The sequence below is a fragment of the Heterodontus francisci genome, chromosome 6, assembly GCF_036365525.1.
Source record: "Heterodontus francisci isolate sHetFra1 chromosome 6, sHetFra1.hap1, whole genome shotgun sequence".
In the NCBI taxonomy this organism is placed as follows: Eukaryota; Metazoa; Chordata; class Chondrichthyes; order Heterodontiformes; family Heterodontidae; genus Heterodontus; species Heterodontus francisci.
Window position 1 is genome coordinate 139,933,526 of NC_090376.1, and position 18,763 is coordinate 139,952,288.

The window sequence follows — 18,763 nt, forward strand, 5'->3', positions numbered from 1 at the left end:
TCCTCTGATTGGCCCTCCAGCATCCAAAGCCCATCTGCTCTCCTTAATTGGATGCCGAGCCCACTTTCTGGCTACTAGTTGGCTGCTCCAGCGCAAATCACAATGAGTGCCTGTTTCCCACACAATGCGGGCTTCTGATCCTCATTTGAGCCCGATGGTTCAGAAGCTCACAGGGAAAATCCTGCCCCTGGAGTCTGTGCATGCACAGAAAAACACGGAAGCTGATGTCAGTGATTCCATGCTTCTCTCGATGGTGCACTCATGAAGCAATCCTCAGGCTGCAATCAATGGAAATCAATTGGATTAATGAGAACTTCCACTTTACAATATTTATCTCACTGTAAAAACCCTTGAAAGTGTTACATCCTTGTTGAATGAGGAGACATGGGCTTTTAACATCATATTAACTTCATAATTATAGCTAAACACCCTCAGTGGCCCTGAAAAGCTAATTTTATATTTGTGGAATTTCAAATGTTTCCATAATAATAAAAAAAAAAATCCACATTTTTTAAAACATTCGGCAAATTTTCCTGACCCGTTAAGGTTAGGCTGGGACGTGGGTCGACTCTAAGGCCCCTGCAGCAGGACTTTAACCTCCATTGAAAAATTCAGCCCATTGTTTTACTTTTTCTCGAAGTTTGTTTATCTTTATTTTAGTTTTTATTTGTTAATCCAATCATAATCATTCATTTCACTATCTGAAAAGTTATATCAAAAGTGAAGATTTTAAGTTCTTTTAATTTTCGAGTTTACTGATTGTGTACACTTTAATATGATTGGCTGCTTACCTGCTTGCTGACATCACTGCTGCAGCCTGCCTATCTAGAGGCCCAGACTAATTCTGCAGAGACATGAGTTGAAATCCCTCCATGACAGCTGGGGGAATTTAAATTCAATTGATTAATAAACCTGGAATAAAATGCTAGTCTCATTAATAATGATCATGAAACAACAAGATTGTTGCAAAATCCCATTTGGTTCACTATGTCCTTTGGGGAGGAAATCAGCCATCCTTACCCAGTCTGGCCTACATAGTACTTGAGACCCACAGCAATGTGGTTGACTCTTAACTGCCCTCTGAAATGGACTGCCAAGCCACTCAGTTGTATGAAACCACAACAGAAAAGTCAAATAAGAATAAAACCGGATGGACCACCCAGCATCGACATCGGCACTGAAAATGACAAAAGCACACTCTGCCCAGTCGACTCTGAAAAGTCCTCCGCACTAACATAAGGGGATCTGTGCCAAAATTGGGAGAGCTGTTCCACAGACTAGTCAAGCAACAGTCTGATATGGGAATTCTGTGGTGAGTAACTCACTTTTTGTCACCCCAAATCCTGTCCACAATCTACAAGGTACAAGTCAGAGTGTGATGGAATACTCCCCACTTGCCTGGATGAGTGTAGCTCCAATAACACTTAAGAGACTCGACTTAATAAGCCCCTTGGTCGGCACCTCATCGACCACCTAAACCATTCACTCGCTCCATGTTCTACAGATAACACAGACTATTCTGAAGAAGACATTGTACTGAGGTCTTGTTAGTGCTGAGATAGTTTAAATAAATCTGTTGGTGATTTGCAAGTGTGATCTGCACTGCTCTGAGATAAATCAGATATACATAATATATCCAGCAACCCGGCATAAGCATAAAAGGAACACCACTACCTGCCAGTTCCCCTGTAAGTCACACACCATCTTGACTTGGAACTATATCGCTGTTTCTTCACTGTTGCTGGGTCAAAAACCTGGAACTCACTCCCTAACAGCACTGTGGCTGTACCTACACCACATGGACTGCAGCGGTTCGAGAAGATGGCTCACCACCACCTTCTCATCAGCTTAAATTTTCTTTGGCCATGGAATTGTTTTTTTCCCTTCGATGTTGGTTTTGAAGAGTTTTAGAAAGGGAAAGTCTGCAGTTTATATAACAGGTATTTTGCTGTTTTAATGAGCCTGGTTAGTAATATCTGGAACATCGGTTGTCATTGCCTCCTGGAGGTGAAGGCCAGGCTTGTGAGTGGTTCCCGCCAGAAAGTCGCTTACGTGCTCGGTCAGCCAGGGAATTTTGGCAGGAAATGTTGAGCTTAAATTTTAGCAGTCAGTTCGGAACCTCGGTGCCGCTTTTCCCTCAGGATCAGAGTCCAAGCTGAGGGGGTGCAGCCATTTCCCCCTCCCGGCCCAAGGACAGGCCTTGAAAGGCTGGTCTGACACCATTCGGTCACTGTTGTGGTTGAGAGGAATCAACCCATTTCGATGGATGGTCACCCAATGATGGCCAAAGCACCGAGCCAGGGAGAGAGAAGGTGGCACTGAACAGAAACCTGGGACCATCTTGAAGGTGGAGAGATTGGGGAAGGGAATAGCAGAATTGAAAAGCAGGTATCGGCAGGACTCTGGCATTTCCTCCCTAAATCTCTCCCTCTGCCTCTCTTTCCTCCTTTTCAGATGGTCATTGAAACCTCCGTCTTTTTCCCTTTTCAGCTCCCTTCTCTCTCTGTCTCCTGGTTTCCAGTGGCACAAACCGCAATGAGCCCAGCACTCTCCAGTCATCACAGAGATCAGAGACACCAGTACAGCAGCAGAGCATAAGAGAGAGCAGGGGAACAGGCGGCACCTGATTGTTGTTTTTCCAAAAATCAAGGAGTACTGTCACAGGACAGCAGCTTGGAGAGTATCGGCTTATTTTAAAAACTAGAGCAATGGTTTAAACTAGGACTGCGAAACTATAAGTTACTGTACTAAATTTATAGCTTAACTAATTAAACTAATAAATAAAAATGTCAATCATGGTAAGTCTAACAGTAAGGGAAATAGTATTAAGAGCATTAGCACAGAGCATATCTAGAGGTATTCATTAAAATTAATAGTTTATATGAGGTAGTAACTAGGTTCTGAAAGAGGGAATAAAGATTTTTTTCTTAGATCATAGATGGGCAGCTGAAACCTGTTGCCTGCAAATCCTGTGCCATATGGGATCCTCATGACACTTCATATGTCTTGGAGAAGCAAGTGTGTTGGCAGTGTCTCCACGATTCAACATGTTCAAAGAAGAAAGGGAAGGATAAAATGGAGGACTGGTGGCAGTATTAGGAAAGACATTGTAATGTTGGAAAGCGAAGATGTCCTTGAGGGGGCAAGGACATTATCCATTTGGGTAGACTCAGGGCTCCTTGGCTGATGAGGGAGATAGAGATGATGGTGAGGCAAAGAAGGAGGGTGTATGGTGCATGTCAGGTGGGCTCCTTGGGTAGAGGCCAGGTCATATGCAGTGGGTTGAGGAGGGAAGTGAGGAGGAGGGTGGGATTGGCAGGGAGAGAGTATGAGAATGGAATGGTTGATGTGAAGGGGAAGCCGAGGATCTTCCACCGACATGTAAGTAATAAGTAAGAGGTGGAGTGGAGCCTACTAGGGACTGAGAGGGTAATATATGCTCAGAGCTGCAGGAAAGGCTAACATACTTGATGAATACTTTGTATCAGTGTTCGTTAAGGAAATGGAAGCTGACAAAATATCAGGAGAAGCAGAGAGGATAGAGGCAGTGGATAGGATAGAAATTGAGAGGGAGAGGTAGTAAAAAGGCTGGCTATGCTTTGGGTAGATAAATCACCTGGTCTGGATGGCTTGCATCCCAGGTTGTTAAAGGAAGTGGGGATGGAGACAGCAGAAGGGCTTGTCATAATCTTTCAATCATCCCTGGATACAGGGTAGGTGCCAAAGGATTAGAGAGTGGCTCATGTGACACCCTTATTCAAGAAAGGGTGTAAGGACAGTCCTAGCAACTACAGGCCAGTTAGTTCAACATCAGTGTTAGATAAAGTTTTAGAAACTATAATCAGGGAAAATATCGACAGATACTTAATTAATTAAGGATAGTCAGCATGGATTTGTAAAAGGCAGATCATGCTTGACTAAACTAATTGAATTTTTTGATGAAGTAACAGAGAAAGTTGATGAAGGGAATGTGGTGACTGTTGTTTCGATGGATTTTAAGAAAGCATTTAATAAGGTACCACATGAAAGGCTGGTTAACAAAATTGAAGCTCGTGGAATAGGAGGGTCAAAACCTAATTGGATGTAGAATTGGTTTGATTTATGATTTAGATTTAGAGATACAGCACTGAAACAGGCCCTTTGGCCCACCGAGTCTGTGCCGACCATTAACCACCCATTTATACTAATTCTACACTAATCCCATATTCCTACCACATCCTCACCTGTCCCTATATTCCCCTACCACCTATCTATACTAGGGGCAATTTATAATGGCCAATTTATCTATCAACCTGCAAGTCTTTTGGACAGAAAACAGTGAGTCATAGTAAATGGTTGCTTTTCAGACTGGAGGATGGTAGACAGTGGTGTTTCCCAAGGGTGAGTGCTGGGTCCACTGCTTTTTTGATTTATATATTATATATATATAAGCCTCAGATCTCAGATCTTGGGATACAAAGTTGGAGGGGGAATATGAGGGAGCACTTTTTTATGCAGCAGGTGGTAAAGACCTAGAACTCGCTGCACCACAAGGGTGGTGGAAGCGATCAGTGACTTCAAGAGGAAGTTGGATAGCCACCTTAGAGAAATGGACTTGCAGGGCTATGGGGATCGAGCCAGGGAATGAGACTGCCAGCACAGCTCTGTAGAGAGCAGGCATTGACTCAATGGGCTGAATGGGCTCCCCCTGTGCTGTAAATGACTCTATGACTATAATTAGGGATGGGCGATAAATACTGGCCTTGCCAGCGATGCTCAGTCTTGGTGGGAAGCTTTCTTCAAGGTCATAGGTGAGTGCCCTTGCTATGTCTCTGGCTACAAGATCTAGGCCATTATTTTAACAAATGCAAAATGTTACAGATATTGGAAATCTGAAATAAAAACAAAGAATGCTGGAAGCAAGCAGCAGCTCAGGCAGCATCTGTGAAGGGAAAAACAGAGTTAATGTTTCAGGTCAATGACCTTTCATCACTCTCTTCTTCTCTCAGGCAGTCAAGGGTTGTGGGTCCTTAGGTGACTGCATAGTCCAATTCTGGATCCGCACACTCTGCCACAGGAAAAATGTGACCTTTCAGCAGAACTGTCACTGACTTGAAACTTTGCACTGCATTTGTAGGTCCCACTGGGGGTGGAAACAGAGGTGGGCGAAGGATGAAAATACCGGTGCTGGCCATCTGCCGGTTTCCTGTCGCTGTTCCCGGTGCTGGCGACTTTCACCAGGGTGGGTTAGGGCAGTCCTGAGTACCTGCCCATTCCAGTAATGTTGATAATTAGAGTAGTTAAAGAACTCATTGAGAGCTCATTGAGAGCCGTGTTCAGATTTAGACAGGGGCAAAAGGCTGCATGCAGTGTCTGGGGCACACCTGGTGCATGGAGGCGGCAACACAGTAAGGAACAAGTCATGGCCACCCCAATGAATTACATGGGCCCCATGAAAGGGAGAATGGTGAACATGTGACATCAGGTCAGCAGAGGTTGCGGGGAGAATGGTCAGTAAGTGCACGGGCAGCTTGTTACCCTCCTGGTATAGCAGTGTCATAAGGGGAGGAGCAAGGCTGCCAAACACAATTGGGAGGCCACCTGAGCACAAAGAAGGCAGTATCTGGCACTGGGAGGATGATTCTCAGATTTCAGGTCCAGTGATCATGAGGAGAAACATCCTCTGCAGGAAGGGCAGAGCCCTGGGAATTGGGAGGGCAGAGGAGAGGGATGAGGGACAGGTAGGCTATTGAGGCCATACCCTCAGCACAGGTTCTACTGCTGAAGACAGAGCTACCTTGAGATGACTGAGAACCAGTGCTGGAGTCACAGAGATCTGTGCCCTTGTTGCGAAGGACCTCACACCTCACAGCACAGCTCACCATGCCCTGCCAGTAGCCGTAAAACACACTGTGGGCTTATTCTTCCTTGCCTCTGGCTGCTTCCAAGAATCATCTGCAGACCTTGCTGGCATCTCGCAAGCAGCTGTTATCCACTGCATCTCATAGGTTGCTGATGCCCTCTTTTCTGAAGCTGGGCAGTACGTACAGTTCCTGACAGATGGTACCTCGCATGCACTGAGGGCAGTGGGATTCACCTCCATCGCAGAATTTCCCCAGGTACAGGGTGTCATTGATTGCACCCATGTGGCCATCAAGGCACCCAGTGACTGGCCAGTGAGATTCATCAACAGGAAGGGCTTCCACTTCTAAATGTTCAACTGGGGCTGTGACCATAACAAGAGTTTCTTGCTTTCCTGGCAGCTGTCATGACTCCTTCATCCTCTGCCAGTCCAGGGTGCTGCAGCTCTTCATTCCACCGCCGCCCCCCCCCAAACTATATGGATGGATTCTAGAGGACAAGGGCTATTCACCCCTTTACATGACCCTGAGTTGGAGGCACAGAGGTGCTACGTTTACAGCCATCAACACACTAGAACAACCATCGAGCAGACGATTAGGCTTCTGAAGATGTGGTCCTGTTGCCTGAACTGGTCGGGTGGTGCCCTGCAGTGCAGTCTTTCAAGGGTCTTGTGCATGGTGGTGGTCTGCTGCACACTCCATAATGTGGTCCTGCTGACAGGTGTGGACCTTGAGGACGGTGAAGTGCTGGATGGGCACAGGTCATCCAAGGAAGAGGAGAAGCAGGACTTGGAAGAGGAGAAGGAGGAGGAAGATGCAGAACACAGAGGTGCCTGGGCTACATGGGGAGGTGGCAGGGACGGGCGCGGGGCTCAAGGGCATCATCAGGCTGCCATTAACATCAAGGATCATTAGATTCAGGCTCGTTTCCGCTCAGCCTCTCTGACCCAGGATGGTATCCAACTCACTTTGAGCTGCTTGTCAATGCACAGATCCTGCATGGACTCCGTGTGCTGCCGTATACAGCTCCCCATGGGGTTAGCCACTCTTTAGATGGAGAAGCTCATGCACTCAAAGCCCTAAGCCATTGTGGATAGACTCCTCCAATCTCAGCCCATGACTCCACACTGCCTCAGGTAACTCCGATGTGTGGGAGACAATCTGTTGCTGCTCGTTTAGGTATAGCCTCCTTTCTTGTGACTCCTGAGGCCTGCATTTGTGCCCAGCTGAGCAGGGCTGTGGCAGTCCTCCGTCCTCTGAGGGGGAACTGCCCACTGCTGCCTCTGCCTCTGGATCTGCTCCTGCACACTCATGACGTGCTCTTCGCCAAGTGCCACTCTCTGTAATCGTGCACGAGGCCCCACCAAAGTGACTGTATTTGCACTATTGGAGGGTGTGCTTATAAGATGCGACAGTTCTTGGTCTGAGCTCTGCTCCGGCTGCTCTTGGCCTGATGATTGGGAAGGAGTTGGTCTCAGAGCGTTGACGTCAGCACCTGTGGGAGGCACAGGCATAGACCATGACAACTAGCCTTGGCGAGCAGGAGCATCTGTATGTGCTGAGGCTTCCCAATGCAGCACAGACTTCGACATGCTTTCGGATGGGGTGGAGTGCAGTGCACCTCTTGATGTACGTATTGCACTCTCTAATCACCATTTCCACCACAGATGCCCATCTCACGTGCCCAACCTCCTTGTGGTCAGTGACCCTGGTGATCTCCATGGCTCCTTCTTCTATTATGGTAACATACATGTATTGAACCCCTCCTCCCATCTGGACCCTGTCTCAGGCTATGTCTGTTCCTCCTGAAAGGGTGGAAGAGAGAGAGAGATAAGGCACAGTTGGCCTCAATGCCAAAGTCAACTGTTCATATTCATTAGAAGCTGCATCTTTCAGTGCTGAAAGGTCAGCAGTAGCACTGTGGCTCGAAGCTATGCTGAGGGGTCAGTAAGTTCTCTGGGCACACACGTCCCATGTTCAGAAGCAGCATATGCCCTCAGTCTCCTCAGCTGGAGTATTTGCTGGAGGTTGAATACCCAGAGGCCTGTCCTGAGGTCTGGTATTGCACTCACCTCGCCAGAACAAATAAGGTTATTGAATCTCTTCCTGCACTGGGCTCAGTTTCTGTGGACCACAGTCTACTCACAGTGTCAGCGACATCCATCCAGGCCTGCTTGGTCTCAGAGGATGGCCTCCTCCTGCCACCCTCCAGAAAGAGGACCTCCCTCCTCTCCCTCACTGGCTTGAGGAAGGACCTCCAGGTCAGCATCCACGAAATGAGGGCATGCCCCGCACAGGGTTTCAAGCCTCCGCCTCTCTTGAAACAACTTTCTTCCAGCACGTAATGCAGTAAAATGGCTGCCATGGTTTGTTTAAATTGGGCCCACTGTCTTTCAGCCCACCTCCACTTCTAACCCCTAACTGGCCATCCAACAGCCCCTCCAGCCAATTAACAGTCACCCCCCCTGAAATTCAGTGGCTATGACTGCTCCCCTCGGGGGTGGGATCACAACCTGGAAACAGTGCTGACACCTGTTTCACACCCCAAATGGAAAATCCTGCCCTTTTACGCTGTCCCTCTCCCCATGGATGCTACCTGAACTGCTGAGTGTTTCTGGTAATTTATGTTTTTGACACTATCTTACTGCATTCAGGTCAATGATGATCTGGGTGCCACATTTATCCTTTTCGTATCAAAACCAGCCCTGTTTTTTAAACATGATTGTGCAAATCTTTCCTTTTAAAATTGTAATAGGTCTATCTGGGAATTTGTTCCTATTAAACACAGAGAGGGTGAAATTCGACTGTGGTGGTAGCAGTAATGAAACTGTCACCCAGTAAATACTCTGCCTGATGCTTCTTTCCATTGGATGTGGTGTATAATGGACAACTGACTCAGTACCATAAAAAGTGAATTTTACCATCACATGTTCCATGGAAAGTCCATTAATATTGGATGTACAATGTTTTTATTTAATGTATTCTGTATTTTCATACCTTATTAATCCTTCAGTTTGCAGGCTATCAACTTGACCGTTTTGAGCAGTAATGTAAGATACCTTATGTTGTGGCAGCACCTGAAGAGCGGGCCAGCTTAAGAAGCTGAAAGTGAAGGTCACTGGATGAAGTGATGTAATGTCGCACGTGAGCAGGGAGGTGTTGGTGTGGCCTAACAGAGTGAGATGTGTTTAGATGTGCTCCTGCAGTAACTGTATATATATATATATATATATAAAACCCATATTTTCTTTGAATATTACTTGTCCTGTGAGTCTTGCAATAGTTCGCATATCAAAGGAACAAGTAATATTCCATGCTGTCAACATTTGGGATGTATTTTTTCCTGAGCACTATCAAAATTACATGGTGGCAACATTAGGGATATGTTTTTTCTGAAGACCACCAAGTATTACATCGTTTGTCTTTTTTTCTAAAGAACATTAGATTGCCTACCAGGAGTGGCTGAAAATCCAGGAGAGCAGCTGGCAGCAGACCCTACAACAGTGCAGCGAGCTAGGACCACAAACAGGACCCTGAGAGGTTTTGAAACTCTGTGAGCAAATAGAAACATAGAAACATAGAAAATAGGAGCAGGAGTAGACCATTTGGCCTTTTGAGCCTGCTCCACCATTCATTATGATCATGGCTGATCATCCAACTCAGTAACCTGTTCCCGCTTTCGCCCCATATCCTTTGATCCCTTTCGCCCCAAGAGCTATATCTAACTCCTTCTTGAAAACATACAATGTTTTGGCCTCAACTGCTTTCTGTGGTAACGAATTCCGCAAGCTCACCATTCTCTGGGTGAAGAAATTCCTCCTCATCTCAGTCCTGAAAGGTTTACCCCGTATCCTTAGACTATGACCCCCAGTTCTGGACTCTCCGACCATCGGGAACATCCTTCCTGCATCTACCCTGTCAAGTCCTGTTAGGATTTTATAGGTATCTATGAGATTCCCCCTCACTCTTCTGAACTCCAGCGAATATAATCCTAACCGACTCAATTGTGTACAGTTGGCAATTTGGCAGGAGATTGGAGCTTTCAACTAATCTAGCAGTGGTGTTGAAATGGCAAGCAACAGAAGCTTGGGGTCATGCTTATGGACTGAGCGGAGGTGTTCCGTAAAGCTGTCACCCAATTTGCGTAACACCCCCTCCATGCTCTCATGCCAACATTTCTGTCTTTGACCTGCTCCAGTGTTCCAATGAATATCAACGCAAGCACGAGGAGCAGCACCTGATCTTTCGATTAGGCACTCTACAGCCTTGTGGTCTGAACATTGAGTTCAATAATTTCAGAGCATGACATGGCCTTTTTTTATATTTTATTTTTTTAACCATGTGCCTGTTTTTCATGTAGTCAGAGCTGCTAATTTTTTTGCTTTTAGCACTCTGTCTGGACTAATGCTTTGTCTTTCACCACAAGCATTAACACACTCTTTTCCTTTGTCCGAGTACAGCTTTGTTATTTAATCTCTCCTGCACTCTGCGCTATCAAACACATTCCCCTTTCTTCTCTTCCCCATGCTTCCCCTTAACTTGCTTAAAACCTAATTCTTTTCTAACCTTTACTAGTTCTGATGAAAGGTCACAAACCTGAAACGTTAACTCTGTTTCTCTCTCCACAGATGCTGCCAGACCTGCTGAGTAATTTCAGCACGTTCTGCTTTTATTTCAGATTTCCAGCATCTGGAGTATTTTGCTTTTCTTCCTCATAATTAAGTTGTATCAACACGTCAATGCTATTAGGCAATCTGAAGCATTTGCCATGATCAAGATGGTATGTCCAAAGAAGAGAGGAAAGCATAAGCGTAAGTGAAAATCAACACCAGAGCAAATGCAAGCATTCTGCCCATCTGTATACTGAAGGACATATACTTAAAGAAATGGAATCTATGGTACGACCCACCAAGGCTAGGCTGACTGCCAAAAATAGTTCTCCAGTGATGTGCATTGAAATAATAACCTTGCAGTGCAGCTATGGGAGCTTCAAATGGCTACCACAAACAAACTGCAAAATCAGGTGAGGAGTTTTGCACAATGGTGAGAAGCCTGCCTGATTGTCCACCCATTTAAATGAACTGGTCTTGCCCACAGATTTACTTGCACTTCTTTCAATTTAGTACACTGCATTTGCTGCTCACAATGTGATCTCCTCTACACTGGGGAGACCAAATGCAGATTGGGTGACTGCTTTGTGGAACATCTTTACTCAGTCCGAAAGCATGACCCCGAGCTTCCGGTGGCTGGCCATTTCAACACACACCCCTGCTCTCATGCCCACATCTCTGTCTTGGGATTGTTGCAGTGTTCCAGTGAACATCAACACAAGCTTGAGGAACAGCACCTCATTTACCGATTGGGCACGCTACAGCCTGCCAGACTGAACATTGAGTTCAATAATTTCAGAGCATGGCGGGCCCCCTTTTTATTTTTAGTTTTATTTTCTTTATTTTTTTTCTTTGGTTATTTTATTTTAGTTTTTTTAGTTTGTTTCTACTGTGCCTACCTACCGTTTTTTTTCATATTTGTGTTTGGGCCCAGGCTGTTCATTTTTCTTCCCATTAACACCCTCTCTGCACTAACACTTTGTCTTTCACCACACCATTAACATACCATTTGCCTTTGCTCCATGACCTTCTGGTCAGTTATTCTCTGTGACCCTGTCCTATGAACACCTCTTTTGTTATCTCTTGCCCCACTCCCACTTTACTTGCTTAAAACCTATTACATTTCTAATATTTGCCAGTTCTGATGAAGGATCACTGACCTGAAATGGTAACTCTGCTTCTCTTTCCACAGATGCTGCCAGACCTGCTGAGTGTTTCCAGCATTTCTTGTTTTTATTATGGTCTTGCCCACTGTCTGACACATCTTGTATCATTTTTGCAGGGATATCCCAGACCTGACACTAACAACTCTGCACAGTGGGATTTAAGCTCATAACCTCTGGGGTGCTAGTTCCATATCATGACCACTAAGCTACTGTACCCATTGTTCTCTTCTGTTAAGTACTATTCCTAATGAAGATTTTATGAAGATAGTGCCTTGGTTTAATCAGTGGCAAATAGAGTACAGTAAATGTATACAATAAACAAAAGTACTTCAGGCTCAGTTTTCACTTTCTTTGTATCATGGATCTTTCCTTTACCATTCCAGGCAAGCCAGTACAACAGTAATCTAATTAATACTGCTTATATCGCTGGTATAAAGCTAAGTATAAGCAATAAAAGCAAGTATAAACAGTACGAGTATGGTAGCATATGGTTACTGGAGCAGTAATCCAGAGGCCTGGATAACTGATCTGCATTCATGAATCTCACTGTGGTAGCTGGGGAATTCAAATTTAGTTCATTAAATAAATCTGGAATAAAAAGCTACTATCTGTAATGGAGACCATGAAACTACCGGATTGCTGTAAAAAAAAACCCACCTGGTTCACTAATGCCTAATGCCAGGCTTATTCGGTCTAGTCTAGATGTGACTCCAGACTCAAAGCAATGTGCTTGACTCTTAACTGCCCTCTGAAATGGCTGAGCAAGTCATTCATTGTAGCAAACCACTACAATAAAGTCTACGAAGGAGAAAGCAGGACGAATCACCCGGCATTGACCCAGACGACAAACATAACAAAGGCACAACCAGCCTAGTCAACCTTGCAAAGTCATCCTCATTAACATCTGGGAACTTGTGGCAAAATTGGGAGAGCTGTCCTGTAGACTAGTGAAGCAACAGCCTCACATAGTCATATTCACAGAATCATAACTTTCAGCCAATGTCCCAGACTTCTCCATCACCATCCCTGGGTATGTCCTGTCCCACCAGCAGGACAGACACACCAGAGGTGGTGGCACAGTGATGTACAGTCAGGATGCCAGTACCCCTGGCAACATTGACTTCGGAAACCATAAAATCTCATGGCATCAGATCACCAATAAAGAAATCCCCTGCTGATTATCACCTGCTGCCCTCTCACACCACTTGGAAGAAGCACTGGGGGTATCAAGGGCACAGAATGGACTCCAGGTGGTGGCTGTCAATGCCGATCACCAAAATCCTCTACCAACAACTTCCTGAGGGTTACCATTGACCGGAGCCTTAACTGAACAAACCCCATAAATAGTGTGGCTACAAGAACAGGTCAGAGGCTGGGTATTCTGCAGCAAGTAACTCTCCTCCATACTCCCCAAAGCCTTTCCACTATCTGAAAGTCACAAGTCGCGAGTGCGATAGAGTGCTCGCTACTTGCCTAAGATGAGTACAGCTCCGACAACACTCAAGAAGCTTGATACCATTCAAGATAATGCAGACGACTTGATTCACCAGCTCAGATGTTCACCGCACACCGTAGCTGCAGTGGGTACCATCTACAAGATGCACTGTAGCAACTCACCAAGGCTTCTTCGACAGCACCTTCCAAACCTGTGACCTCTATCACCTAGAAAGGCAAGGGCAGCAGGTGCATGGGTACACCACCAACTGCAAGTTCTCCTCCAAGTCATACATCATCCTGACTTTGAACTATATCGCTGTTGCTTCACTGTCGCTGGGTCAAAATACTGGCACTCCTTCCCTAACAGCACTGTGGGACAACCTACAGCACTTGGGTTGTAATGGTTCAAGAAGGCAGCTCACTACCACCTTCTCAAGGGTAATTAGGGATGGGAAATAAATGCTGCCCTTGCCAGCAACACCCACATCCCATGAACAAATAATAAAAAAAAATCCAGGTCAAACCAAAAGTTAAACAATGCGTCTGACTGACCCATACATAACTCGGCACTTTCAACAGAATGCTACAACACTGCTCAATGTTCCAACAGATGCAGCATAACCATTACCACAAAAATGACTCCTAATTCAAGGAAAATAATTGCCATTTCACTAATTAGTAACATAACTCCGTGAATAGAGCAGACACCTGAAAATTAAAATGCAAATAAGGGCCATATATCACATAACAAAATAGCAAATTGAACTTTACAAACCCAAATCTTATCTGTGCAACCAAACTGGTGAGCTGAAGTCTCATCCCACGCTAACTCCCCCTTCACCCCACCCCACAACTCCTGTGATACTGCAGTAATTAGGGAATACAATTTAAATCAACAGAAGTTTAATATAGTACCTGGTCATATTTAAATAAATATTTAGTACAAGCAAATTAGAATAAGAAACATAAAAATGGATGATATGCTTATGAAACTACTGCGCAGTACAATATAAATAAAACGCTAAAACACAGTCAGTATAATTGGGAGTGTAAGACATTACTTTCTACCCATTAACAGATTACTCAACTGTTCAGATTCAAGAATTATGAGAAATAATGAGACAACACTCAAAGCACAAATTAAACATTGATGTCTTTACGAGGTTTGGTAGGAATACCAGTTTATAATACAATGCACTGGTTAGTCACAAATACATTACAAGGAGTTACACATATGATCAGCAGTGAGCTGTCAATTCCCATTGATCGTATTCTTCAGCAACTGACCAAGTTTCTTGGCTTAATCACTGAATCACGATTTGTAACAATTTTCTACCTTTCTTTCCAAGGTGGTTGGAGGTTTCATTGATAAGATTGTACAGTCCTATCAAAATCCACCTTAAACTACAATTGTCCAATGGGGAATCTAATTCTTTGTTTCAATTATGATATCGGAAACTGCCTTGACGATGAGCATATGTTTACATTTTCTTCAGTAATTTCATCACCTCTCATGGATGTTATAGATGCCTTCAAGATCTTTATCAATAAACAAAATAGCAGCTTCCTTTCCTAGTCACACACATATTTTAAAACCCAGGACAATAAAACAGTCCAAGTCCCTCAAATTACTGACTTCTTACAAGTCGTTGCTTGAGGAATTAAAGACAGTTTATCTGATAAAGCATATAAAAGAAATGACATAGCTTCTTGCGGAGTTAGTTTCTTTGCATTTCAAAAGAAGACAAACTCTGACATCATCAATCAACATTAGTTTGCGTCACTCTCTCACAGCGCTTCTAAAAACTTTGACCACTTAAGCCAGCTAAATTAGTATTTTTAAAACATGTTCAGTATTTAATCTTCGTATTTTCAGACAGCGTGACTTCATGTTTTTGCGTACGTGCAGTTTCTCCAAAGCTCTAACTTGGCATCAAAGTGAAAAATAGCTTTCAGGTATGTCTGTTTAGTGGTTTTGACTCGATCTTTTATGAATTTACATTGGTTAGACACCACCTCAAAAGCATCTGGCCACATCATGGTAAGGAAAACATTAACTTTACACTCATCCCCTATTTTATTAGCTTCCAGTCAAATGTATAAGCTTCATTCAAAATTACACCAGTCCTCTTTGCTATGGTTGAATTCCCTCATTGTCCCTAAATATGTCATCAGTTCTTTTCTTTTCAATTATGTACTGTGCCGACTCACTGAGTTGAGCTGAACATGATGTTCAGCAATCTTTCAAATCGCTCCAAACTTCCTCAAAATCAACTTTGGGAGTTCCAGAAAGTGTGTCACAATGTTCTTCAGACCCTAATTTCTCTAATGAAATAAATAAAAGAATTCAATTCCATCTCATCATCATCTTTCTGTTGTGGATTACACTGAGTAGACTAATACGAGGCCTCATAGCAAGCAGCCATTATTTAACAAAACCTTATTTACAAACAGAGAGGGCAGCAGAGAGGGCATATACTACAGCATTATCACTTAATCATGTGGATGGGACCATGGTAACTGGTTTGTCATACTTAGGGATAACTATGATTTCCCATGTGGTGCATTCAGATATGAGCACAGGGACATAGGAACAGGAATAGCCCATTTAGCTCCTTGAGCCTGTTCCACCATTCATTAGCCATTCCCCCATGGCTGATCTGCAACATAACTTCACATCCCTGCCTTTTGCCATATCTCTTAATAACTTTGTTTAACAGAAATGTATCAATCTCAGATTTAAAATTAATAAATGATATAGCATCAATTGTCATTTGCAGAAGAGAGTTCCTAACTTCTACCCACCACCCCCCACCCCCAACCCCGCCACACACTTTGTGTGTTGAAATGTTACTTACTTTCACTCCTGAAAGGTCTGGTGCTAACTTTTAGGCTATGCCCCCTAGTCCTAGACTCCCCAAGCAGCAGAAGTAGTTTCTTTCCATCTACTCTTTCCATTCCTTTTAATGTCTTGAAAACTTCTATCAAATCACCCTTAACCTAAATTCCAGGGAGCATAACCTCATAATTTAACCCTTGGAGTTAGGTATCATTCTGGTAAATCTATGCTGCACTCCTTCCAAGGCCAATATAAGGTGTGTTGCCCTGAACAAAGCACATTACTACAAGTGTGGTTTAACCAGAGCTTTGTATAGCTGTAGCATAACTTCTACTCCCTTGTATTCAAGTCCTCCAGATAGTAAGGTCAAAATTCCATGATCCTTTTTGATTATTTTCTGTGCCTGTTCACCCACTGGAAAATCCCAAATCTGTTCCAAGTCCAGAAGTGCTGTTCCTGCTCTCAGCACCTGTCAGGTGTCAGCTGTGAAACTGGCGCTTGCAATTTTTTTTTTTAATGCCAGTCTAAAGAAGCCAATGGGAAACTTCTCATCTCTGAAATTACCAGTCACGGACCTCAACATCTTTTTACTATGGATACTGGCATCCGTGTATGGACACCTTGCCGACACCTGATTATAACCCTAGTAACATAGCTCCTAATTTTGCACTGTACCAACAGAACCTTTTGCCTAATCTTCCCTATGTTGTTCGTTACAACATGGATCACAATGAGTGGATCGGCCCATGCTCTCTGTAATTTCCTTTCAAGCTGGTTTGAGATGTACCTCGCCCTAGCACTAGGTAAGCAACATACCATGTGGGACTCCCGACCTTGCTTACAAAGGACACTCTTTACCACCCTAATTACTGGGTCCCCTACAGCTACCACATTACACTTCTCCTCTGCTTCCTCCTCTTCTCCCCTTTGGGCAACATCCCACTCCAAGGTGCCAATGGCAGCATTCTGGCTGTCTTCTCAACAGTCTTTATCATTATCCTCTCAGATAATAAATACATTTTACCTATTGAATAGGATCAGTTTGTATGGATCCTCATTCTCTATCTCACCTGGGTTCTGCTTATTCTGCATATTATCGATCACACAACTCCATTCTGATCCTGCACCTCTCTATGAGGTGTGACCGAGGTTTGGACCAAACTGTCCACATACTTCTCCTCCTTCCTTATTTGTCTCTTATCGCGTTCTGCAGCTCAATGACTCTGAGCCAGAGAGATTTGAGGCAAAGTTATCTGCTGCAGATGAGTTCACTTGGGACAGTCTCACTGTCCACAAACTCCTACACATGCTGTAGTCCAGTCACGCAACCTGCTCTGCCATATATTAGGCTAGATTATTGATATCTATTTTCAGTTTGTTGTAAGTTTTTTTTCTACACACTAAACATGACACAGATTAAACACTAAAACTTTAGAAAAAAGTTTTAACTACCTACTGCCTGTAACTGGAGGCAAAAAGCAGCACCTCCCTTCCGCCTCTGCACTGAATTCCTACTTTCAGCAAATTCCCAACCTTTACACTCTGTTTATGGTGCACTCTGATGATGACCACTCTGTTCCTGTGGAGAGAAACTGGGGCATAACTTTCAACTTACCACTGAAACGTATAACCAGTGAGTCAGCAGCCTGATAATGAAACTGCCTAATTCTCCTTTCTGTGGAAAGGAATGGAAAGAAAACTTGGGAGGTTTTTGTGACAGGAACTTGACTCACAGTGGCGGCTTTTGGTCTGGCGGCATGTTGGAAATTATCCTTCTCAGGTCCAGGCTTGGTGCTTCTACATAGGGAAAGCAAAATCTTTTGATTTCTGAATCTCTGACAGATCCCCTACCAACCAATTCTGGAGTGGAGATGGCAAGAAGCAAGTTTCCAATTGTTTTACGTGGGCAGATGCAAGTAGTTGAATGTAACTCATAAATGAATTAACAAACTCATTTAATTACATCCTCAAGTTAAATGTTGAACATTGCCATTTGTGCATCCATGTAAAAATATGCTTTTCTAATGGTTGCCAATGCGCTATTTTCAACAGATTATTTCCAGTTTGAAAAGAGAAACTTCAACATGATTTTCTTTTCAAGTGAAATAGGTCACTAAACTGTTAACACACCCTTATAGTTCTGCCAGCAATTAGATTCCTCATTGAAACCAATTTTAGGAATGTTCAAAAACCTGCATCTTCACTTTAAATTTCATTGTTAATATGTTGTTTCCCTCATGCCAACTTACACCAATTTAACATCATGAGCTTCACAGACAGTGGCACAGGTGTGGCTGAGAAATACTCTGTCCGGAACAAACCATTCAGTGCAGTGAAGCAATATGGAATTAGAATCTGCAGAAAAATCTATTGAGCTTTCACCAAATTAACTGAGATAAAGATTACATTACTATACAATGCTTAGTCCTGCATCAGAAACTCTGGCCCCAGAATTAATGGAGAGGTGGGGAAGATGCTGGCTGTGTGAAAATGGCTGGGGAACACATCAAGAACAGGGATATTAAATTTGGAAGCAACTCATTTTAATTTTTCTTTTCTGTTTTCCCCTGGCAGCCAGCCAATTTGACAGGCTGGCCAGCTATTGGGCCGGAAAAAAGGCGATTGGAGGCCGCAGCTGGGAGAAGAGAAAGCCAGAGATTGGGGCTTAGCAGGGTTGGAAGGGAGAGGCAATTGGGTTAGGGTAGGACTGGAGATCATGGCATCCATGGACATTGGTGCCTGGTAGGACAGGTCTACGATCACAGCAGTGGGAAGTGTGAAGTCAAAATCAACAGAGGGAAGGCCAAAGGGGCAGGCCAATTTAACAGATGCACATCATAGACCTCAGATTACCCAAGACTAACACTATAA